The sequence below is a fragment of the Rhinatrema bivittatum genome, chromosome 17, assembly GCF_901001135.1.
Source record: "Rhinatrema bivittatum chromosome 17, aRhiBiv1.1, whole genome shotgun sequence".
NCBI classification, from domain to species: Eukaryota; Metazoa; Chordata; class Amphibia; order Gymnophiona; family Rhinatrematidae; genus Rhinatrema; species Rhinatrema bivittatum.
Window position 1 is genome coordinate 60,036,104 of NC_042631.1, and position 24,234 is coordinate 60,060,337.

The window sequence follows — 24,234 nt, forward strand, 5'->3', positions numbered from 1 at the left end:
GGTGTGGCTCTTTATGTCAGAAACAACATCCAAGCATCTGAGCTGCAAGGAAGTTGGGGCAAGGAAGAAGCACTATGGGTTGACCTAAAAAAAGATGACGGACCATCCATTTATATTTGAGTGGTTTACAGGCCTCCAAACCAAAAGGAAGAGCTGGACAGAGATCTGGTTGAAGACATCCATAAGATAGGTAAGAAGGGAGAAGTGGTGATCGTGGGTGACTTTAATATGCCAGATGTAGACTGGAAATCCCATCTGCAGAATCTAAAATAGCAGAGCGATAGTGGATGCCATGCAAGTATCTTTGTTCAAACAAATGGTGTTGGAACCCACGAGAGAAGGAGCTATTCTAGACTTAGTGCTCACTAATGGAGATAATGTCTCCGATGTCCAGGTGGGCACCCACCTCAGCACCAGTGATCATCAAACGATATGGTTTAATATCACTAAAAGAATAGGGAAAAGAACCACAAAGACCCGAGTTTTACAGTTCAAAAACACAGACTTTGAGGAAATGGGGAAGTACCTGGAGGAAGAACTAAAAGGATGGGAGAATGAAAAGAGATGTGGATCAGCAGTGGACCAATCTAAAAGGAGCAATCACCAAGGCAACTGCTCTATATGTTAGAAATGTAAAGAAAAGCAAAAGAAAATTGAAACCTATCTGGTTCTCAAAGGAGGTGGCTGACAAAATTAAAGCTAAAAGAACAGCATACAAGAAATATAAAAGTTCCCAAAGGGAGGAACACAAAGAAGAATATTTGTATCAACTGAGGGAGACAAAGAAATTAATCAAGTTGGCAAAAAGTCAAGCGGAAGAGAGGATTGCCAAGGAGATAAAAAATGGTGACAAAACATTTTTCAGATACATCAGCGAAAAGAGAAAGGTCCAAAGTGGTATAGTGAAATTGAAAGGTGGTAATGATCAATGTATGGAGAGAGATGAAGAAATGGCAGAAATATTAAACGAATACTTCAGCTCTGTGTTCACTAAAGAAGACCCTGGAGAAGGACCATCTTTACACAACAAGAAAACTGGAGGGAAGAGGAATAGATGAAAATCCTTTTACAGAAGAGAATGTATGGGAACAGCTAAAGAACCTGAAAGTGGACAAAGCCATGGGGCCCTGATGGGATTCATCCAAGGATACTGAGGGAGCTCAGAGATGTTCTGGCGGGTCCGCTGTTTGACCTGTTCAATAGATCCCTAGAAACAGGAGTGGTACCAAGAGATTGGAGAAGAGCGGTGGTGGTCCCGCTTCACAAGAGTGGGAACAGGGAGGAGGCTGGCAACTACAGACCGGTCAGCCTCACTTCGGTGGTGGGAAAAGTAATGGAGTCACTGTTTGAAAGAGAGAATAGTGAACTATCTACAGTCAGGAGAATTAATGGACCAGAGGCAACATGGATTCACCAGGGGAAGATCCTGTCAGACAAATCTGATTGACTTTTTTGACTGGGTAACCAAGGAATTGGATCAAGGAAGAGCGCTCGATGTCATCTACTTGGATTTCAGCAAAGCTTTTGATACGGTTCCGCACAGGAGACTGGTGAATAAAACGAGAAGCTTGGGAGTGAGTGCCGAGGTGGTGACCTGGATTGCAAATTGGTTGACGGACAGAAGACAATGTGTGATGGTAAATGGAACTCTCTCTGAAGAGAGAGCGGTTTTAAGCGGTGTACCACAAGGATCGGTTTTGGGGACCGGTCCTGTTCAATATCTTTGTGAGCGACATTGTGGACGGGATAGAAGGTAAGGTTTGTCTTTTTGCGGATGACACTAAGATCTGCAACAGAGTGGACACGCCGGAAGGAGTGGAGAGAATGAGACGGGATCTAAGGAAACTGGAAGAGTGGTCAAAGATATGGCAGCTGAGATTCAATGCCAAGAAGTGCAAAGTCATGCATATGGGGAGTGGAAATCCGAATGAACTGTATTCGATGGGGGGGGGAAAGGCTGATGTGCACGGAGCAGGAGAGGGACCTTGGGGTGATGGTGTCTAATGATCTGAAGTCGGCGAAACAATGCGACAAGGCGATAGCTAAAGCCAGAAGAATGCTGGGCTGCATAGAGAGAGGAATATCGAGTAAGAAAAGGGAAGTGATTATTCCCTTGTACAGGTCCTTGGTGAGGCCTCACCTGGAGTACTGTGTTCAGTTCTGGAGACCGTACCTTCAAAAAGACAAAGACAAGATGGAGGCGGTACAGAGAAGGGCGACCAGGAAGGTGGAGGATCTTCATCGGATGACGTATGAGGAGAGATTGAAGAATCTAAATATGTACACCCTGGAGGAAAGGAGGAGCAGAGGTGATATGATACAGACTTTCAGATACTTGAAAGGTGTTAATGATCAAAAGACAACGACAAACCTTTTCCGAAGGAAAAAAATCAGCAGAACCAGGGGTCACGATTTGAAGCTCCAGGGAGGAAGATTCAGAACCAATGTCAGGAAGTATTTCTTCACGGAGAGGGTGGTGGATGCCTGGAATGCCCTTCCGGAGGATGTGGTGAAGACCAGAACTGTGAAGGACTTCAAAGGGGCATGGGATAAACACTGTGGATCCATAAAGTCAAGAGGCTGCCAATGAAGAGTGGGTGACTCGCCAGAATGACGGCTACTGCCTGGAGTCAATACCCTTATTAAATAAACATACACAGGCTTACTGTGACTCCAAAATCGCTCTAAGCTTCAACAGCAAGAGGAAATGTGGAAAAAAGGATTCACACTCACAAAGAGGGGAGTAGCTGGCTTGTTACGGCGGTTACTACCCCAAATCAAATAAGCCTGATACTTCACTTTCAATGCATATACAGCACAGTTCTCTGATTCAACGGCAGGGGAGAAGAAAAACTGATACTTCACACATCCAGAAAAGAGGGCTCGCACTCGCAAAGCAGGGAGTAGCTGGCTTGTTACGGCGGTTACTACCCCAAACCAAATGTGCCTGATACTTCACTTTCGATGCATATCCAGCATAGCTCTCTGCTTCAACGGCATGGGAGAAGAAAATCAACCAATAAGGGCTGTATAACAGTCTGGGTAAAACAAATAAACATGGGTGCAGATTGCTTATTGCGGCGGCTTCTACCCCTAACTAATCAAGCTAGATATTTCACTTGGATGCAGCTCCATCACTGCTCTCTACATTAAAGGTGGGGGTGGAAGGGAAATAGAACCAAGAGCTAAGAGAAACAGATAAGTATGAGAGAGAAAATTTGCGGGGCAGACTAGATGGGCCATTTGGTCTCCTTCTGCCGTCATTTCTATGTTTCTATGTTTCTATGTTTCTATAATTACACGATGTTGGGTTCCATATTAGGTGCTACAACCCAAGAAAGAGATCTAGGTGTCATAGTGGATAACACATTGAAATCGTCGGTTCAGTGTGCTGCGGCAGTCAAAAAAGCAAACAGAATGTTGGGAATTATTAGAAAAGGAATGATGAATAAAACGGAAAATGTCATAATGCCTCTGTATCGCTCCATGGTGAGACCGCACCTTGAATACTGTGTACAATTCTGGTCGCCGCATCTCAAAAAAGATATAATTGCAATGGAGAAGGTACAGAGAAGGGCTACCAAAATGATAAGGGGAATGGAACAACTCCCCTATGAGGAAAGACTAAAGAGGTTAGGACTTTTCAGCTTGGAGAAGAGACGACTGAGGGGGGATATGATAGAGGTGTTTAAAATCATGAGAGGTCTAGAACGGGTAGATGTGAATCGGTTATTTACTCTTTCGGATAGTAGAAAGACTAGGGGACACTCCATGAAGTTAGCATGGGGCACATTTAAAACTAATCGGAGAAAGTTCTTTTTTACTCAACGCACAATTAAACTCTGGAATTTGTTGCCAGAGAATGTGGTTCGTGCAGTTAGTATAGCTGTGTTTAAAAAAGGATTGGATAAGTTCTTGGAGGAGAAGTCCATTACCTGCTATTAAGTTCACTTAGAGAATAGCCACTGCCATTAGCAATGGTTACATGGAATAGACTTAGTTTTTGGGTACTTGCCAGGTTCTTATGGCCTGGATTGGCCACTGTTGGAAACAGGATGCTGGGCTTGATGGACCCTTGGTCTGACCCAGTATGGCATTTTCTTATGTTCTTATGTTCTTATGACAAGAGAATCTTACTCATACAAATGGAAAAGGTACACATCATGGTGCACTTCTCAGTCCCTTGATCCTCTTTCCTGTCCAATCTCTAAATTCTTGGACTATTTATGGCACCTATCAGAATCCGGTCTAAAGACCTCTTCTATAAGGATGCATGTCAGTGCGGTGGCCGCCTTCCATAAAGGTATCGGGGGTGTCCCTATCTCAGTACAACCCCTGGTAACACGCTTTCTTAAAGGATTGCTCCATTTGAAGCCACCTTTACGTCCTCCGGCCCCATCTTGGGACCTTAACCTGGTTCTTGGTCGCCTTATGAAACCACCTTTCGAACCTCTTTACTCCTGTGACTTAAAATATCTCACATGGAAAATGTTTTCTCACAGGACAAGCAGGATGGTTGTCCTCACAAATGGGTGACATCGAGGATGGAGCCCAACCACGGAAAACTTCTGTCAAAGTTTCAGGAACTTTGACTGGCCCCTACTGGGCATGCCCAGCACGGCACTAACCCTGCAGCCAGCAGGGGTCTCCCTTCAGTCTTCTTTTTTCCGCGCAGCAGTAGCCACGCGGTGAAAGAGCTCTTAACCACGTTCCTGACAGGAATTTAGAATTCGTTATTCTGAAGAAAATTTGCCCCTCAGGGGTCTCCCTTCGATAAATTTTTTCGTCCGCGGAACTCCAGTAAGTTTTTGCCGTAGTTTCATAGACTTCCGTCGACTTTGGCCCTTGAGGCCCGCTGGCAGTCGACAGTCCCGCGGCTAAATTTTTGGCCTTCCGCCATGGCGTCGGGGTTCCGTCGGTGTCCGGACTGTACCCGAACTATGTCAATCACAGACCCTCATAGAGTCTGTGTTTTGTGTCTAGGGAGTGAGCATGATGTTCTGACTTGCACCAAATGTGCCCTAATGACACCAAAAGGTCGCAAAGCCAGAATGGAGAAGATGGGGCTCCTCTTCCATGTTCGCACCCCAACGCCATCGATTGCATCGACGTCATCGGAGCCGGCACCGTCGAAGTCTTACTACCATCGACAGCCCTCCGGTGACCGTCCGCCATCGACGACTTCTCGGCCATCGACTCCTGTCCCTTCCCCTGATCATCGAGGAGATAGGAAGGAGAAACATCGCCATCAACGTCATAAGTCTCGGCCCGTCGAGGAATCAACGTCATCGACCTCTGTACCGACCGAGCCTCCGCAGAAAAAGCCTCGATCAGAGTTGGCACCGTCCACTTCTGTTTCGCAGGCACCGAGGCAACCCTCACCCCCCCGGGTTGGGAGCCGCGATCCCACCGGTGACGGTGGTCCCTCCGGCTCAGCCTCAGCCTCCCTCTCCCGTCGAGCCGGGTCTTGTTACCCCTGGTCTCCGGGCAGAACTGGACCGGCTGGTCCAGGAGGCCAATCGATAAGGCGATGCAATGGTTCCAGCCTCCTCCGGCACCGAGAGCGGAACCGGCCACCGAGCCGATTGCAGCGACACTGGCACCGCTGTTGCACCGGATGGAGGCGCTCATGACAGCCCTTCCACCGGTGATACCTGTGTCACCGACACCGGCAAGACCGCTGTCACCGACAGGTTTTTCATCGGGTGGAGAAACACCGTATCGGATTCCCCCTTCGGGGATAGTTCCATCGGTGTCAGGTCGCCCCTCGCCACCGATCCTGTCTTCGGGGGCGATACGCACCTCTGCTCCACCGAGGTTTCCGATGCCAGCACCGATTCCATTGAGACCGGTACCGGTTCCCTCGATGCCTACACCGGCACTGATATCGACACCGATTCCATCGAGGATTTTCTCGATGCCCCCGGTGACTCCGGCCAATATTTCGGAGCCTCAACCTGGGCCCTCAGAAGTTCAGCCCCCTAGAGTGCCTCCAGGTCATCAACCAGATCCATATGATACTTGGGCTGATGAAACATCTACTGACACCGATGATTTGCCTTCACCTCCCTCTCCTGCGGAGAGCAGAAAGCGTTCTCCCCCTGAGGACCTCTCTTTCATAAACTTTGTGAAGGAAATGTCAGAGTTGGTTCCTTTCCAACTTCAATCTGAACAGGATGATAGGCACCAAATGATGGAATTGCTCCAATTTTTGGATGCCCCGAAAGTCATCACCTCTATTCCCATTCATCAGGTTTTTCTAGACCTTCTTAAAAAGAATTGGGAATCTCCTGGCTCTGTGTCTCCAATCAGCCCCAGGTTTTCAAAAACCTCAGTTAGATCATCATTCTGTGGTCATCGAATAAGCTCAGAAAAAAGCTAAACGACTAAAACCACACTCTTCCATACCTCCTACTAAGGACAATAAATTCCTAGATAGTATAGGTAGGAAGGTTTACCATGGAGCTATGCTGATTTCCAGAATAGCTTCTTATCAACTTTATATGACTCAATATAACAGAGTCATTTTAAAGCAAATGCAAGAATACGCTGACGCCTTGCCAGAGCAGTTCCAGCCCCAGATTCAGTCCCTGTTAAATAAAGGGTTTGAAGCTGGAAAGCATGAAATCCGAACCACCTATGACATCTTCGATGCTTCTACTAGAATTTCTGCTACAGCCATTTCTGCTAGACGTTGGGCTTGGCTCAAATCATCTGACCTTCGCCCAGAAGTTCAAGACAGGCTTTCGGATCTGCCCTGCTTAGGGGATAATCTGTTTGGTGAGCAAATTCAGCAACTTGTTGCTGAATTGAAGGATCATCATGAGACATTAAACAGCTCTCATCTATTCCTCCTGATTTGCCTTCCAAACAACCGTCTAGGAAGGACTCCAAAAAGTCTTTCTTTAGGCCACGAAAGTATTATCCCCCATCTACCAAGCCTCGGCCTGCACAGTCCTACCATAAGACTCAGCCTCGCCAGGCTCGTAAACAAAAGCCTGCAGCAGCTCCACCTCCTGGCCCTGCGGCGGGTTTTTGACTTCCACTTAGGGAGCTTGTGCCAAACCCCTCTTCCAGCCATACCAGTAGGAGGTCGGCTATGCCACTTTCTAGAACAGTGGCATCGGATCACCACAGATCAGTGGGTGACAGCGATCATCGCACAGGGTTACCATCTCAACTTCCTGTCTCTCCCTCCAGACTCCCCACCCTTGCAGGCGTGGAGTCTTACCGATCATTCTCTTCTTTTAGAACAGGAAGCTTCGCTTCTCCTACAGTCAAACGCTATAGAACCCGTTCCTCCTTTGCAACGAGGCCTAGGGTTCTATTCCAGGTACTTCCTGATCCAAAAAAGTCAGGGGGACTTCGTCCCATCCTAGACCTGAGGGTCCTCAACAAATACCTTCACAAGGAGAAGTTCAAGATGGTAACCCTGGGCTCGCTACTCCCTCTGCTGCAAAGAGGGGACTGGTTATGCTCTCTAGACCTCAAAGACGCATATACCCACATTGCGATACCACAAGCTCATCGCAAATACCTGCGTTTTCTAGTAGGTCGAAATCACTACCAATATCGTGTGTTACCTTTCGGCCTAGCATCCGCACCACGAGTGTTCACCAAGTGCCTCGTAGTGGTTGCAGCGTTTCTAAGGAAAGAAGGAGTCCACGTCTACCCCTACTTGGACGATTGGTTGATCAGGGCCCCAACCCAGCAACTGGCTCGGTCCTCCCTGACCCTAACAATTCGAACTTTTCTTTCTCTAGGATTTCTGGTAAATTACGATAAATCCTACTTAGTCCCATCTCAAACCTTATCCTTCATTGGGGCAGACTTGGACACCTTACAGGCCTTCCTTCCTCATCAGCGAGTCCAAGCCCTTGTGTCCCTAGCTCGCCAGCTGCAGTCCCAACACACAGCTACAGCTCGCCACTTCCTCGTTCTTCTGGGACACATGGCCTCCTCAGTTTATGTGACTCCCACGGCCCGATTAGCCATGAGAGTCACACAGTGGACTCTGAGACTTCAGTGGACTCAAGCTCTTCAGCCTCTGTCCTCTATAATACGCGTCTCCAACGCACTTCGTCTGTCTCTTGCCTGGTGGACGAATCCATTCAACCTCCTACAGGGTTTGCCCTTTCTCCCACCAGATCCTCAGGTCATCCTCACTACCGATGCTTCCAACATCGGTTGGGGAGCCCATGTAAACGATTTACAAACTCAAGGGTTCTGGTCACTAGAGGAAGCCAAACACCAGATAAATTTCCTGGAGCTCCGAGCAATCCGCTATGCTCTCAGGACCTTTCAAGATTGCCTATCACACCATTCAATCTTAATCCAGACAGACAACCAGGTGGCCATGTGGTACATAAACAAGCAGGGAGGCACAGGCTCCTTTCTTCTGTGTCAGGAAGCTGCGCAGATTTGGGCAGAAGCCCTCTCCCACTCCATGTACCTCAGGGCCACCTACCTGCCGGGAGTAGACAATGTATTGGCAGACCAGCTCAGCCGTGTCTTCCCACCACACGAGTGGTCACTCAACCCTTTGGTAGCGACCTCTCTATTCCACAAGTGGGGTTACCCCCACATAGACCTCTTTGCGTCCCCTCAGAACCACAAAGTGGACAATTATTGCTCTCATTCGGAGCCAGCACTCTCGGCCGAGGGATGCATTCTCCCTCAAGTGGACGACCGGTCTGCTCTATGCATTCCCTCCTCTTCCTCTGCTGTCGAGGACCCTCGTGAAGCTCCGCCAGGACAGGGGAACCATGATCCTGATAGCACCGCACTGGCCACGCCAAGTGTGGTTTCCCATTCTCCAGGATCTCTCCATCCGCAGGCACATTCCTCTGGGACAGGACTCGCATCTGCTCACTCAAAACGACGGATGCCTCCTTCATCCCAACCTCCAAGCCTTGTCCCTGACGGCATGGATGTTGAAAGGTTAGTCCTTCAGCCTTTTAACCTTTCAGATTCGGTTTCTCGTGTCCTGATAGCTTCACGAAAGCCCTCTACAAGAAAATCTTACTCATACAAATGGAAAAGGTACACATCATGGTGCACTTCTCAGTCCCTTGATCCCCTTTCCTGTCCAATCTCTAAGTTCTTGGACTATTTGTGGCATCTATCAGAATCCGGTCTCAAGACCTCTTCCATTAGAATGCATGTCAGTGCGGTAGCCGCCTTCCATAAAGGTATCGGGGGTGTCCCTATTTCAGTCCAACCCCTTGTAACACGCTTTCTTAAAGGCTTGCTCCATTTGAAGCCACCTTTACGTCCGCCGGCCCCATCTTGGGACCTTAATCTGGTTCTTGGTCGCCTTATGAAACCACCTTTCGAACCTCTGCACTCCTGTGACCTAAAATATCTCACATGGAAAGTGTTATTCCTTTTGGCTATCACTTCAGCTCACAGGGTTAGTGAATTACAGGCCCTAGTTACCTATCCACCTTACACTAAACTCCTGCAGGACCGGGCGGTACTCCGCACTCACCCTAAATTCTTACCTAAGGTAGTTTCGGAGTTTCATATTAATCAATCCATTATACTACCTATCTTTTTTCCCAGGCCCCACTCCTACTCCGGGGAACAGACTCTGCATACCCTAGACTGTAAACGAGCTCTAGCTTTTTATCTAGACCGTACAGTTGCTCACAGGAAGAGCACTCAATTATTTGTCTCTTTCCATCCTAACAAGTTAGGACAACCTGTGGGTAAGCAGGCTCTCTCCTCTTGGTTGGCGGACTGCATTTCCTTTTGCTATCAGCAAGCTGGCATTCCTTTTCAAGACCGTGCCAAGGCACACTCTGTGAGGGCCATGGCGACTTCAGTAGCACACCTTCGATCGGTGCCGCTTCCTGACATCTGCAGAGCTGCAACATGGAGTTCCCTCCATACATTTGCAGCTCACTATTGTTTGGACAAAGCTGGAAGACAGGACTCCATCTTCGGCCAATCTGTCTTGCGTAACCTTTTTCCAACATGATGTACCAACACCCTTCCACCTTCCCGGTAGGGTGCGGATGCCCTTCCCCAAATTCCACCCCAGTTGTTGTGCCTGTTGCATGCCGTTGGGTACATTTGGTGTAAGTCAGGACATCCTCAGCTCGGTACTCACCCATTTGTGAGGACAACCATCCTGCTTGTCCTGTGAGAAAGCAAATGTTGCTTACCTGATGTAACAGGTGTTCTCACAGGACAGCAGGATGTTAGTCCTCACGAAACCCGCCCTCCATCCCGCGGTGTTGGGTTCGTTTCCTTTATTTTTCGGCACTGCCTGTAGCTATAAAAACAAGACTGAAGGGAGACCCCTGCTGGCTGCAGGGTTAGTGCCGTGCTGGGCATGCCCAGTAGGGGCCAGTCAAAGTTCCTGAAACTTTGACAGAAGTTTTCCGTGGTTGGGCTCCATCCTCGATGTCACCCATTTGTGAGGACTAACATCCTGCTGTCCTGTGAGAACACCTGTTACATCAGGTAAGCAACATTTGCTATTCCTTTTGGCTATCACTTCAGCTCGCAGGGTTAGTGAATTACAGGCCCTAGTTACCTATCCGCCTTACACTAAACTCCTGCAGGACCGGGCAGTGCTCCGCACTCACCCTAAATTTTTACCTAAGGTAGTTTCGGAGTTTCATATCAATCAATCCATCATACTACCTATCTTCTTTCCCAGGCCCCACTCCAACTCAGGGGAACAGACTCTGCATACCCTAGACTGTAAACGAGCTCTAGCTTTTTATCTAGACCGTACAGTTTCTCACAGGAAGAGCACTCAATTATTCGTCTCTTTCCATCCTAACAAGTTAGGAGAACCTGTGGGTAAGCAGGCTCTTTCCTCCTGGTTGGCGGACTGCATTTCCTTCTGCTATCAGCAAGCTGGCATTCCTTTCCAAGACCGTGTTAAGGCACACTCTGTGAGGGCCTTGGCGACTTCAGTAGCACACCTTCGATCGGTGCCGCTTCCTGACATCTACAAAGCTGCAACCTGGAGTTCCCTCCATACCTTTGCATAAAGCTGGAAGACAAGATTCCATCTTCGGCCAATCTGTCTTGCGTAACCTTTTTCCAACTTGATGTACCAACACCCTTCCACCTCCCGGTTGGGTGCGGATGCCCTTCACCAAATTCCACCCCAGTTGTTGTGCCTGTTGCACACCGTTTGGTACATTTGGTGCAAGTCAGGACATCCTCAGCTCGGTACTCACCCATTTGTGAGGACAACCATCCTGCTTGTCCTGTGAGAAAGCAAATGTTGCTTACCTGATGTAACAGGTGTTCTCACAGGACAGCAGGATGTTAGTCCTCACGAAACCCGCCCGCCACCCCGCGGTGTTGGGTTCGTTTATTTTATTTTCGCACTGCCTGTAGCTTTGAAAACAAGACTGAAGGGAGACCCCTGCTGGCTGCAGGGTTAGTGCCGTGCTGGGCATGCCCAGTAGGGGCCAGTCAAAGTTCCTGAAACTTTGACAGAAGGTTTCCGTGGTTGGGCTCCATCCTCGATGTCACCCATTTGTGAGGACTAACATCCTGCTGTCCTGTGAGAACACCTGTTACATTAGGTAAGCAACATTTGCTTTCTGTGAATCCAGGGCGTCCATTTCTCTTGGCTTTTCCATCGTGCTCCGGCCTTCTCCTCCCCAACGCCGCCTGCTTCTGCGTCCTCCAAGTGGGGCCTCCCGCTGCTTGCCTTGGTTTCTTCGTACACCCTTGCTGTTGTTGAGCACCTGGTAAGTAAAGAAAACAGGGGATCCGAGTGCAAACTGCTTCACCCAAAAAAATCTGCCAGCCCTATCTCTCCGGTTACACCTTACCAGAGGCACAAATTACACTAGCCCTTCGGCAATATACATCTACCCCCACGGTTAGAGAACCACTGGACCTCTCCTTGGCACCACCACACCACCGTACCCTGAGCCCCTTCTCCTTTCGACGGTAGGGCAAGCCCCAGGTACGCTTACCGGAACCTAGACACAACAGGCCTCCAGAGCTCTCCACAGCTAATCCCCCGCCTGGTCTGCTCCTCTCGCTCTCTGCCGGTCCTCTCAGCGATCTGGTCAGGCTCCGCAACCTCGTCCGTAAGGTGGGCACTCATCCGGGCTGTATCCTGCTATAACGTGTAGTTCGATGATCCCACTGCTGCCACCATTTGTGGCGATGACGGTGCCCCTGGTGGCAGGTCCTCAGCGGTGACTTCGGGCTCGGGGCTAATTATCAAGGACTGCTTCCACAAAGTCCTTTATAGCAGATCCCTTCCTGAAGTTTCTCTCGCGAGACAGGAGTAGAGGATAACCATAAGGCAAGGAGGCTATGGGTCAGCACCACTTGTAAGGGAAGGCCTTCTTACAGCTAGGCCCCTGAGACCAAACTTCCCTCATTCTCCACTAGAGTTAGGGTCACCTCCCTGGCGGCCCTTTAACATAACATATTACATTCAGGCAGATGCGTCTTATGTATTGAAGTTTATTAATTAAACCAAACTCCACAGAAAGGAAAAACACTCAACTTAACAAGTATTACCAACCAAGCTTCTCAATCTGAGTTTCTAGTATACTTTCCCCTGCACAACATGTGGGCAAAGTAGGTTTTTCCCCCAGTACATTCTACTTCCCCCAAGCATAACATAGTACTGAAACCTCCCCCAGGAATGTCTCCTTAGGCCAGCTGCCAGGGCCTAATTACCTCTTTTCCTCCAGCTGCCTTAATTAAGTAAAACAACTCTTTTCGCTGCCACAAGCTCCCCTTGCTGTGCAGTTCTAAAAACCCTCTGTTAGAGCTGACTTAGCTTTTTGTGGAAAAGGTCTGCCTGGGCACCATCCCCCCAGCCTCAGGCTTTGGATCTTACTTGCCTTCCCTCCAACTCTCCTCTCCTTTCTCTTTGGAGGGCTACTCTCTTTATGTCAGATAGAGTGCCCCTCCCTAGGAAGACACCGCCTCTGTGTTTCCCTGCCCCCAACCCTTCCTGAGGCTGACTACCAGGGCACCTGGGAAATGTAGTTTCCTTCCTGCAAAGTAACCGTCCCATTGAGGAAAACACCTCAAAGTTTTACAGCACAGAGACTCCGCTCTGGCTCAACTCATCACATACGATACCGCTCCCACTCTTCTTTTATTGGAGTAGTTTACAGGCCTCCAAACCAAAAGGAGGAGCTGGACAGAGATCTGGTTGAAGACATCCAAAAGATGGGAAAGAAGGGAGAAGTGGTGATCGATGGAGACTTTAATTTGCTAGATGTAGACTGGAGAATCCCATCTGCAGAATCTAACAGTAGTAAAGAAATAGTGGATGCTCTGCAAGGAGAGTTGTTCAAATAAATGGTAATGGAATCCACGAGAGAGGGAGCTATACTCGATTTAGTGCTCACTAATGGAGATAATGTCTCTGAATACAAACTGCTTGTGCACAGGCCAGGAGAGGAGCCAACTGTTTCCAGTGCAAATAAGCCGCACAGTGTTATTCATTTATTATATTGTAGAAGATTCTGTGTATACATACTGCTCTGTGCTTTCATTATCTCTGTGCTCTCTGTGTATAAATACTGCTCTGTGCTTTCATTATCCCTTTCTCTACTAGTTCTAGTTATTGTATATTACTTTGTTTGGTTTCTGCTATTGGTTTGCTTTAAAATTCAAAAATCCACCAAAAAGAAAAAAAACAGTATCTCTCTTATTGTATAGATGTCTTTAATCTGTTTAATATTGGGACATAAGTGTTGTGAGATCATTTAATAGCTAAGGACTCTTGGGGAGTTTGATAAATTCATTCGTGTTCTTTTTGACCTTTTTTGTGCTGATTCCACAACCACTGAGTGGTGAGGAAGTTGTGACTTCTGGTATCCAGGAGTGGATTGCACTAGGTAGGTACTGTCCATTCTCTTATTTACTGCTGGGACAGAGCAGGGATGTTCCCATAGGCGATGTTGTAATTGTAAGAGAACATCATGTATAGGAATGGCTGCTACCTGTTTTGGAGGGTCGACAAACTGGAGTACCTCCAAGGTTTGTTGCCTGGTGTCCTGCTCTGTTTCTAATTTAAAGGGAATGGAATCCGCCATTTCCTGTACAAAAGTTGTAAAGGTGAAATCCTTTGGAGGAGATTGTTTCCTGGGATGTGGTGGTGATGGGTCAGACATAAAATCTTCTGATGATGTCTCTGAAGCAGTATCACTCCAAGTATCATAATCCTGGGATTGCTGTGGAGGTGCTGAAGTCCTAGGTGGTGGAGGAAGGCCAGAAGGTCCTGGTAAAGGATCATCAGGAGAAGAGTCTTCTGGATTATCCTCTCTTGGATTAGATGGTTAAGAATCTAATAAATCCTGATATCTTTTCATAATGATGGTATGCAGTGCTGACTCTGAAGATCCTGGAGCCCCAGGAGGGAGAGGCACCGTTGGTGAAGATTTTGGCATCAAAGGTATTGTGTCTTCGATGGATGTCTTGCAGTCACCGATGTTTATCCCTTTTCCCTTGTGTCGGTGCGAGGGTGAAGATGAGCATCGGTGCCGGAACCGATGAAGTCATCGGCAAGATAGAAGGCATCGACGTTGGAATCGACGTCGAGGGCATCAGTGGAATCGACGTCACTGGCATTGGGGTTTTCCCCGGCATCGGGAATGATCCCGGCATCGGTGATGTCACCAGTATCGGAGACATCACCGGCATCGGCGATATCGCCAGCATCGGTATGGTCACCGGAAGCTGGTCTTTTAGGGCTTGCATTACTACTTCTTTAATGAGCATGGACAAGTCCTGTGGTATGGCTGGAACAACTGGCACCGGTAGAGGAGGAGACGATATCTCCTGCGATGCCTGTACCGGGTGTATCGAAGTAGGCTCAGATGGTAGCGGTGAATCTGTGTGTTTTTGCCGCTTCGCGCTCGGTTCCCCCGGGGAGGGAGCTAACAGTGATGCCGAGGCATGATGATGTCGATGCTTATGCTTAGGCCTTATTTCAGTTACTGACCTTATGGATGCCGTCGATGGTGTTGGCGATGCTTTATCTCCAGAGCCTTCCAGTCGACATTTTTTCAGCAGGACTTTTTTTTGTAACTCCTGCTGGGGATGATTTTGTAGACGTCGAAGGTGAAGGAAGGAATTGTAGGTGAAAAGGATGTTCCATTTTTTCTTGCCTAAGCTTCCTTCCCTTCGGAGTCATTTCTTGACATTTTTGGCAGGACGAAATGTCATGTTTTTCGCCCAAACAGACGACACACTCTATGTATGGGTCTGTGACTGACATGGTCAGATTACAAATTGGGCATTTTTTAAAATCCGAAGCCATGTCAGTATCGACAGCCGTCGATGGAAATAGAAAATTTTGTGAGAGAAAAATATCGTTCTCAAATGTGAAAAATGGTAACAATTTCTCACCGTCCGGTGAGAAAGAGGAGACTGAGATCCCGTATGGGAGAATTTCTTTGAAAATATTGACTTTTCAGACAGAAGTGAGTAAAGAAACTCACAGGGCTCCTATCTCCGCGATGCTTACAGCAGCGTGGAAAAACAAAGACTAGAGTGAGACCCCTGTGGCAGAGAATATCATGGCATGCTGGGATTGCTCAGTGGCCTCACAGTGCCAGTCAAAAGTTTCTAGAAACTTTGACAGAAGTTTTCCCGCAATAGGGCTCCATCAGTGACGTCTCCCATATGTGAGGACTACATCCTGCTTGTCCTGGGATAATATAAAATCTAATATTAGCTTTAAAATAACAAGGAAATAAACACAATATCAATATAATAAAAACATTAAAATGAAAATAACAAAGCATAATGTTTATAGACACAAGTTAAATAAAAAATGAAGTATATCTATCTATATAAATAATAATGTAAATGTTCATTTGTTCAAAATCTTAAATCTCTGAAAGTTCTTCACCGATTGCTTTGAAATTTTGACACAACGTTGTATTCGAATACACGCGTGTTTTTATATACCTATATCATATAGATGTCACACCTGTGACAGGTAAAAACAAGCTTTTTGGGAAAAACAGCACCATCTGTTGGACGTAAAAGCAACACATGCTATCAACTAGATAAATGAGGCTTGACCGACGTGCCGCAAATGCGCAGTAGAGAGCAGCTCTACTGCGCATGCGCCGCACAAAGAAGTCTGCCCGACGTGCCGTGAGAGAGCATGTCGGTCAGAGCGGCGAACACGGCGTTTTGCGGAAGTGGCGGTGATATCTGAGCATCGGTCGGGCCAGCAATAGAGAGCGGCGGATGCGGAGTGGAGGAGCAGCGGTGGTGAAAGCTAAGCGACAGGCGGGCAAGCAACGAGCGCGGTGGTGAGGCGCGGGCGAGATCACCACTCCAAGAAAATGCTCCTCAGACATGTGAACCGCCTGAGCCTGGCCCTCCGTTGCCGGGGAAGGGGGGAGGGAGTAGGGACAGCGACGGAGGGACAGGCTCAGGCTGTTAACATGCTGCAGTTCTGTCAGCAAATGCCTCCTCCTTTAGCCTGGTCCCTCCCAGTCGGCCCTGTGTAGAAGAGAAAAAGAGGGAGTGGAGGAGGGAGTGAACTGAGGGAAAGGGGACGTGGGAATGAGGGGGGCTGGTGAGAGTGAGGGGAGGGAGTGGGAGGGAAAATGAGGGAGGTGAGAGGGGAAGGGGAGGGCGTGGGTCGGGAGACATGCGGGGGAGGTGAGACGTGAGGGGCTGGCGCCATGCGGGGGGAGGTGAGAGTGAGGGAGGTGAGAGTGAGGGGAGGGAGTTTGAGTTGGGGCAGGGAAGGGAAGGGGGGGGGGTGAGTGACCGAGGGGGAGGAGGAGGATGAGTGACTGAGGTGAATGAGCGAGGGGGAGTGAAGGAATAGGAGTGTAGACAGGTACAGTGTCTGACAACAGACCAAAACATTTTTTAATGTGCCTGGACCGCAAAGGCGCAGTAGAGAGCAGCTCTACTGCGCATGTGCAGACCATAGAGCTCTGCGCAACGTGCTGGGTGTCACAGAGGGGAGGAGAAAAGGGCAGACGAGTCGCCGCTCCGAGAAATGGCTCAGCCCGTTCCTCCGCCACTGGGGAAGGGGGGAGGGAGTAGGGACTGCTGGACAGTTACACACAGGAGGAGGAAAGGGTAAAAGAATCGCCGAGCCAGTCCGTCCACCGCCGGTGAAGGGGGGGAGGGAGTTGGGATGGCCGGAGCAGAGCTAATGCGCATTGTGAAATTAAACCAGACTGAGCCACGGCAACGCGTGGCCGGGTACAGCTAGTATAGATATATATATATATATATATATATATATATACACAGAGATCTGGTTGATGACATCCAAAAGATGGGAAAGAAGGGAGAAGTGGTGATCGTTGGAGACTTTAATCTGCCGGATGTAGACTGGAGAATCCCTTCTGCAGAATCTAACAATAGCAGAGAAATAGTGGATGCCCTGCAAGGGGCTTTGTTCAAACAAATGGTAATGGAATCCACGAGAGAGGGAGCTATACTCGATTTAGTGCTCACTAATGGTGATAATGTCTCTGATGAATACAAACTGCTTGTGCACAGCCCAGGAGAGGAGCGAACTGTTTCCAGTGCAGATAAGCCACACAGTGTTATTAATTTATTATATTGTAGAAGATTCTGTGTATAAATACTGCTCTGTGCTTTCATTATCCCTTTCTCTACTAGTTCTAGTTATTGTATAATACTTTGTTTGGTTTCTGCTATTGGTTTGCTTTAAGATTAAAAAATCCATCAAAAAGAAAAAAAAACAGTATCTCTCTTAGGGCCAGATTTTAAATGCCCTGCGAGCGTAGAGCCCCGGGACGCGTGTAAGTCCCGGGGCTTCGTAAAAGGGGCGTGTCGGGGGCGTACCGAAAATGACACAGCGTTTTGGGGGCGTGACGCGGCGCTGCGGGGGCGGGCCCTGGGGCGTGGCACTGGCCCAGGGGCGTGGTCGAGGCCTTCGGACCAGCCCCTGGGTCGGGTGATGGCGCGCCAGGAGCTCGCTGGCGTGCGCAGATTTACGTCTGCTTTTAGCAGGCGTAAATCGTGCAACCAAGGTAAGGGGGGGTTTAGATAGGGCCGGGGGGGTAGGTTAGGTAGGGGAAGGGAGGGGAAGGTGGAGGGAGGGCGAAGGAAAGTTCCCTCCGAGGCCGCTCCGAAATCGGAGCGGCCTCGGAGGGAACAGGCAGCGCGCGCTGGGCTCGGCACGAGCAGATTGCACAAATGTGCACCCCCTTCCGCACGCCGACCCCGGATTTTATAAGATACGTGCGGCTACTCACGATTCTTATAAAATCCAGTGTACTTTTGTTCGCGCCTGGTGCACGAACAAAAGTACGCCCTCGCACAAATTTATAAAATCTACCCCTTATTGTATAGCTTTCTTTAATCTGTTTAATATTGGGACATAAGTGTTGTGGGATCACGCTAGAGAGATAACGCTAGATAGATAATGTTCCTGGATGGAATAAATGATAGCTTTATGGAGCAATTGGTTCAGGAACTGACGAGAGAGAGAGCAATTTTAGATCTAATTCTCAGTGGAGCACAGGACTTGGTGACAGAGGTAACGGTGGTGGGGCCGCTTGGAAATAGTGATCATAATATGATCAAATTTGATTTAATGACTGGAAGAGGAACAGTGTGCAAATCCAAGGCTCTCGTGCTAAACTTTCAAAAGGGAAACTTTGAAAAAATGAGAAAAATTGTTAGAAAAAAACTGAAAGGAGCAGCTACAAAAGTAAAAAATGTCCAAGAGGCGTGGTCATTGTTAAAAAATACCATTCTAGAAGCACAGTTGTTCCATTCCCCTTATCATTTTGGTAGCCCTTCTCTGTACCTTCTCCATCGCAATTATATCTTTTTTGAGATGTGGCGACCAGAATTGTACACAGTATTCAAGGTGCGGTCTCACCATGGAGCGATACAGAGGCATTATGACATTTTCCGTTTTATTCACCATTCCCTTTCTAATAATTCCCAACATTCTGTTTGCTTTTTTGACTGCCGCAGCACACTGATCCGATGATTTCAATCTCTTTCTTGGGTTGTAGCACCTAATATGGAACTCAACATTGTGTAATTATAGCATGGGTTATTTTTCCCTATATGCATCACCTTGCACTTATCCACATTAAATTTCATCTGCCATTTGGATGCCCAATTTTCCAGTCTCACAAGGTCTTCCTGCAATTTATCACAATCTGCTTGTGATTTAACTACTCTGAACAATATTGTGTCATCTGCAAATTTGATTATCTCACTCGTCGTATTTCTTTCCAGATCATTTATAAATATATTGAAAAGTAATGGTCCCAATACAGATCCCTGAGGCACTCCACTGTCCACTCCCTTCCACTGAGAAAATTGCCCATTTAATCCTACTCTCTGTTTCCTGTCTTTTAGCCAGTTTGCAATCCACGAAAGGACATCGCCACCTATCCCATGACTTTTTACTTTTCCTAGAAGCCTCTCATGAGGAACTTTGTCAAACGCCTTCTGAAAATCCAAGTATACTATATCTACCCAGGGCCGCCATCAGGAATTTTGAGGCCCCATACTGTCTGACGCGGCGGTGACGTCACAGCCGCGTCAGACAGTGAACGCTGGCAGGACAGAGCGCGCGGACGAGTCTCTGTCTGCGGTGCTCTGTAAATCAATGCTATGTGTGTCTAAAAGACACGCATAGCATTGATTCTCTCCCTTCTCTGGGGCCCGCACCCAGGGCCGGCTCCAGGTTTCAGTAGGCCCCTGGGCGACAGACTGTCGGAGAGAGCCTCAGTGGGCCTCTTTGCCATGAACTAATACATCCCCCAAGCGCACCTGCCGCCTGGCGGCTGCGGGCCCCCATATGTGGCAGTAGATCCTGGGGCCCCATACTGCAGGCCCAAGAATACTGCCCTGATGGCGGCCCTGTATCTACCGGTTCATCTTTATCCACATGTTTATTAACTCCTTCAAAAAAGTGAAGCAGATTTGTGAGGCAAGACTTGCCCTGGGTAAAGCCATGCTGACTTTGTTCCATTAAACCATGTCTTTCTATATGTTCTGTGATTTTGATGTTTAGAACACTTTCCACTATTTTTCCTGGCACTGAAGTCAGGCTAACCGGTCTGTAGTTTCCCGCATTGCCCCTGGAGCCCTTTTTAAATATTGGGGTTACATTTGCTATCCTCCAGTCTTCAGGTACAATGGATGATTTTAATGATAAGTTACAAATTTTTACTAATAGGTCTGAAATTTCATTTTTTAGTTCCTTCAGAACTCTGGGGTGTATACCATCTGGTCCAGGTGATTTACTACTCTTCAGTTTGTCAATCAGGCCTACCACATCTTCTAGGTTCACCGTGATTTGATTCAGTCCATCTGAATCATTGCCCATGAAAACCTTCTCCATTACGGGTACCTCCCCAACATCCTCTTCAGTAAACACCGAAGCAAAGAAATCATTTAATCTTTCCGCGATGGCCTTATCTTCTCTAAGTGCCCCTTTTACCCCTCGATCATCTAACGGTCCAACTGACTCCCTCACAGGCTTTCTGCTTCGGATATATTTAAATAAGTTTTTACTGTGAGTTTTTGCTTCTACAGCCAACTTCTTTTCAAATTCTCTCTTAGCCTGTCTTATCAATGTCTTACATTTAACTTGCCAATGTTTATGCTTTACCCTATTTTCTTCTGTTGGATCCTTCTTCCAATTTTTGAATGAAGATCTTTTGGCTAAAATAGCTTCTTTCACCTTCCCTTTTAATCATGCCGGTAATCGTTTTGCCTTCTTTCCACCTTTCTTAATGTGTGGAATACATCTGGACTGTGCTTCTAGAATGGTATTTTTTCTAACAATTTTTCTCATTTTCTCATAGTTTCCCTTTTGAAAGTTTAGCACGAGAGCCTTGGATTTGCACACTGTTCCTTTTCCAGTCATTAAATCAAATTTGATCATATTATGATCACTATTGCTAAGCGGCCCCACCACTGTTACCTTTCTCACCAAGTGCTGTGCTCCACTGAGAATTAGATCTAAAAATGCTCCCTCTCTCGTCGGTTCCTGAACCAATTGCTCCAAAAGCTATCATTTATTCCATCCAGGAACGTTATCTCTCTAGCGTGACCCGATGATACATTTACCCAGTCTATATTGGGGTAATTGAAGTCTCCCATTATTACTGCACTACCAATTTGGTTAGCTTCCCTAATTTCTCTTAGCATTTCATTGTCCGTCTCACCATCTTGACCAGGTGGACGGTAGTATACCCCTATCACTATAGTCTTCCCCGACACCCCAGGGATTTCTACCCATAAAGATTCAATTTTGTATTTAGTCTCATGCAAGATGTTTATCCTGTTGGACTCTATGCCATCCCGGACATAAAGTGCCACACCTCCTCCCCAGTGCTCCTCTCTGTCATTGCGATATAATTTGTACCCCGGTATAGCAGTGTCCCATTGGTTATCCTCTTTCCACCATGTCTCTGAGATGCCAATTAAGTCTATGTCATCATTTACTGCTATACATTCTAATTCTCCCATCTTACTTCTTAGACTTCTGGTATTAGCATACAAACATTTCAAAGTTTGTTTTTTGTTTGTATTTTCATTTTGCTTTTTAGTTGATAGGGATAAGTTAGAATTTTTTAGCTCAGGTGAGTTTTTAGTTACAGGCACTTGGACTACTTTTTTAATTATTGGAACCTCACTGTCGGGATGCTCTAATTCTAATGCATCATTAGTATCCTTTAAAGATATCTCTCTCCGAACCATGTACTGCTGAGTGACTGTCGGCTTTCCCCTTTGTTCTAGTTTAAAAGCTGCTCTATCTCCTTTTTAAAGGTTAGCACCAGCAGTCTGGTTCCACCCTGGTTAAGGTGCAGCCGATCCCTTCGGAAGAGACTCCCCCTTCCCCAAAAGGTTCCCCAGTTCCTAACAAAACTGAATCCCTCTTCCTTGCACCATCGTCTCATCCACGCATTGAGACTCCGGAGCTCTGCCTGCCTCTGGTGACCTGCGCGTGGAACAGGGAGAATTTCAGAGAATGCTACCCTGGAGGTTCTGGATTTAAGCTTTCTACCTAAGAGCCTAAATTTGGCTTCCAGAACCTCCCTCCCACATTTTCCTATGTCGTTGGTGCCGACATGTACCACGACAGCCGGCTCCTCCCCAGCACTGTCTAAAATTCTATCTAGGTGACGCGTGAGGTCCGCCACCTTCGTACCAGGTAGGCATGTTACCAGGCAATCCTCATGCCCACCAGCCACCCAACTATCTACATTCCTAATAATCGAATCACCAACTATGACGGCCGACCTAACTCTGCCCTCCTGGGCAGTAGGCCTTGGGCAGTAGGCCTTTGTTTCTTTTCAGCCAGAAGATCCTGGAAATATAGTGGATATTTATTCTTTCTTAGAACAGTCTAGCTCAGAGAATTTGGGTAGATCCATTTTATTGGTAGTTTTTGCCAGAGAATCAGGTAAAGTCTTTCCCCTATGAGGAAAGACTAAAGAGGACTTTTCAGCTTGGAGAAGAGACGGCTGAGGGGGGATATGATAGAGGTGTTTAAAATCATGAGAGGTCTAGAACGGGTAGATGTGAATCGGTTATTTATGCTTTCGGATAATAGAAAGACTAGGGGGCACTCCATGAGGTTAGCATGTGGCACATTTAAAACTAATCGGAGAAAGTTCTTTTTCACTCAACGCACAATTAAACTCTGGAATTTGTTGCCAGAGGATGTGGTTAATGCAGTTAGTATAACTGTGTTTAAAAAAGGATTGGATAAGTTCTTGGAGGAGAAGTCCATTACCTGCTATTAATTAAGTTGACTTAGAAATTAGCCACGGTAACATGGAATAGACTTAGTTTTTGGGTACTTGCCAGATTCTTATGGCCTAGATTGACCACTGTTGGAAACAGGATGCTGGGCTTGATGGACCCTTGGTCTGACCCAGTATGGCATGTTATTATGTTCTTATATTCTTATTCTTAAATGTGTCTTTCGTCTTATAAGTAAAGGGGTAGATTTTCAAAAGTTACATGCGCGTATGTTATAAAATTTTGGGTTGGCGAACTTAAGGGGGGGTCAACTATTGCAATTACATTCGGCGACGCATCGGGGCCTTCCCCAGTTCCCTCCCAGTCCATTCCAATTAAGGAGTTGACTGGCAGGGAACTTCCCAACCCCGTAGCCTAACCTCCCTTCCCCTTCCCATATCTTTCCCTCCCCCTATCCCTATCCTAAATACCCCCAAATTTCTTATTTTACCTTTTGCTCTTGCTTCCAAGCGGCACGCAATTCCCCAGCACAGCGGCAAATGGCTGCTGTGCCGGGCGCCTCAAGCCCCGCCCCCACACTACCCTGGACCGCCCCTTTTTCTAGCCCCAGGACTTTCATGCGTGTAGCCAGGCCCTTTGAAAATTGGCCCGGCGTGCGTGAGGCCCGGCCATGCGCGTAAACCCCGGGCTTTTACAAGCGTAAGCTTTGAAAATCCAGCCCAAAATCTTTATGGGCCAAAAAAATTCTTTGTTCCCTGATGTTGACAGGGAGACTTAAGTTAGACAGAAACCTTTTCTTGTTAAAAAAACAAAAAACAAAATCCTAGGGTCCTGTCCTTAGGTGCAACTGTTGTAATACACTTTCTTTGCAAGTATATAATTAAGCTTCAAAATGTAAAATACATCTTTTCAGATCCTATCCAATTAGAAGCTTTTTGCAAGGTAGATCGATTGTAATTGGGGCTAGCAAGATGGGTCATGTAACTTCTTAGACCCTCAGTAGTACTTATGGTGAATTCTTTACTTGTTTAAAACATTTCTTTTGTTCTGTTCTCTTCCCATTGATGTGAACTAAATGACAATTATAATTGTGTTTATATTGCTTTTCATTTTTATCTTCTCTTATATTTGTGCCTATGTTATTCTTTAAGAAAGATATTTTTTGTGATTGTTTTTTATAAATAAATAAAGAGATAATGTTTAAAAAATTGGCAAAAAAGAAATCTCTATGGATACTTTTTCCTTAGGCAATTTTCAAAGTGAAAATATACCTGTACTTTTCTTTTGAAAATTAGTAAAATAACCTGTGAACTTTGCAGCAGTATAAGCAGCCTCGGAGGGAACGGAGGCAGGCTGCACGGCTCGGCGCGGCTCGGCTGCCCAAAATTGGCAGCCTTGTGAGCGCCGATCCTGGATTTTAGCAGATACGCGCGGCTACATGCGTATCTGCTAAAATCCAGTGTACTTTTGTTTGCGACTGATGCGCCAATAAAAGTACGCGAACACGCATTTTTTAAAAATCTACCCCAT

At 47.1% G+C, this 24,234-nt stretch overlaps 1 protein-coding gene across 1 annotated transcript in view; it reads left to right on the forward strand.

Moving 5' to 3' along the window:
- LOC115079138 (sodium/hydrogen exchanger 10-like) overlaps positions 1 to 24,234 on the forward strand; it is a 947,289-nt gene that overhangs the window by 58,758 nt on the left and 864,297 nt on the right. The gene's annotated exons all lie outside the window — the stretch shown is intronic.